Here is a 1,858-nt window from a genome sequence, read left to right on the forward strand (position 1 = left end):
TAATTTGATTGATGTCATTATGTCTGCTTTGAACTAATCTTGTCATTAGGGTTTTAGTGGATTCTTCTTGAAACTTTGATTTCTTAATGAAATTTTCCTGAATTTCTTTCTTCTGCTGGGGATTATTTATCATACACTTAATGCTTGTGAATGTTTGATCATCATTTAGATGTTCATATGATTTTAACCTAAACTCTGAAAAGAAAAGGGTAATTATGCTATAGATAAATAATCACAATTTCATATTAGACGAAAGTACTTTTATGAGTTGTATAGTTTAGGGATTATGTGCTTAAAGCCTGCAATTTATTGATTTACCACAGAGATGTAGGAAATAATATATTGTAGAGAATTATAGATCCTAACAAGACTATAATATATAATTGTAATCTGCTACCACAATAGAATTAAGAAATCTTGAGAATTGATTAGAAATTATAAGTGGACAGTTGATGAAACTAAAGCCCTAACTTTTGCATCTATTAAATTAAATCAACTCTTATTACTGCATTTATTTAAGTGTTAGTAGTTTCATAATTTTTAGTAGTAATTATTTTAATTGTCAATCTGAAATTATTAAGTAAATCAATTAGAATTAGGAATTAATTGTTGGTGATTAATATCAGTCTTCGTGGGATCGACACTTGACTTATCATATATTACTTGATTAGACCGCGTATACTTGCGTGTTATATTTTGGTGATCAAGTTTTTGGCGCCATTGCCGGGGACTGTTTTTATTAATATCAATAAGTTAATTTTTGTTCTAAATTGATTGTTTTTTTTTTTTACATTTAATCCGGATCAAGGTTCTCTTGTGTTTCAGGACTAGTTGGTATATGCGAAGCAATAGAAAAAAACAGGTTATACCAATAGACCGGGAAATTGAAAGAACGTGCAGGAAAAACCGGAAGATAAAAAGGAAATTGGAATTCACCATGGCTGATAATCTGGGAAATGGTGCTAATAATGGTCAAGGGGTTGCTGAGGTTCCAAGGGAGCAAGGAGCACGAACACTGAGAGATTATGTACTTCCTACTGTTACACGAGTGCATTCATGCATTAGACCTCCAACCATTGCTGCCAACAACTTTGAGATCAAACCAGCCATCCTTCAGATGGTTCAAATAACTGTTTAGTTTGGAGGTATGCCGACGGAGGACCCTAATCTACACATAGCTAATTTCCTGGAGTTATGTGCTACGTTCAGGATGAATGGGGTGAGCGATGATGCTATAAGACTGAGGCTATTCCCATTTTCGTTGAGGGATAGGGCGAAAAGTTGGCTGATTTCTTTACAAGTGAATTCGATCACTACATGGGAGGAGTTAGCTCAGAAATTTCTTGCCAAGTTCTTTCCTCCAGCGAAGGTTGCTAAGTTAAGGGGTGAGATTAATAATTTTTATTAGTTGGATGGAGAGTCATTGTATGATTCTTGGGAGCGTTTTAAGGAGTTGCTAAGGAAGTGTCCGCACCATGGAATAGAAAAGTGGATGTTGGTGCATAACTTCTATAATGGGTTGAATGGGACGACAAGAACAATTATAGATGCAGCGGCGGGAGGTGCCTTTATGAGCAAAAGTGCTAATGAGGCATATGAGCTATTAGAGGAGATGGCGATGAACAATTACCAATGGCCAAATGAAAGGGGCCAGCCAAAGAAGGTGGCTGGAATGATGGAAGTGGATGCCATAACCATGCTTACCGCTCAAGTAGCAGCCTTGACAAAGCAATTGCAAAAGACCACACTACCCTCTCAAGCTATGCAAGTTCAAAACTCATGTGAAGTGTGTGGTACATCCCATCAACCAAACCAATGCCCTGCTACAGACATGAATAATATGCCCATGGAAGAAGTT

At 36.4% G+C, this 1,858-nt stretch overlaps 1 non-coding gene across 1 annotated transcript; it reads right to left on the reverse strand.

The window, feature by feature from the left end:
* Positions 1–1,375: 1,375 nt before the first annotated feature.
* Positions 1,376–1,482, reverse strand: LOC133820177 (small nucleolar RNA R71). Its single transcript, XR_009886606.1, has one exon. It is a non-coding gene; the product is annotated as a small nucleolar RNA R71 (small nucleolar RNA).
* Between the last annotated feature and the right edge of the window lie 376 nt (positions 1,483–1,858).

The sequence above is a fragment of the Humulus lupulus genome, chromosome 2 (genome assembly GCF_963169125.1).
Source record: "Humulus lupulus chromosome 2, drHumLupu1.1, whole genome shotgun sequence".
NCBI lineage: Eukaryota > Viridiplantae > Streptophyta > Magnoliopsida > Rosales > Cannabaceae > Humulus > Humulus lupulus.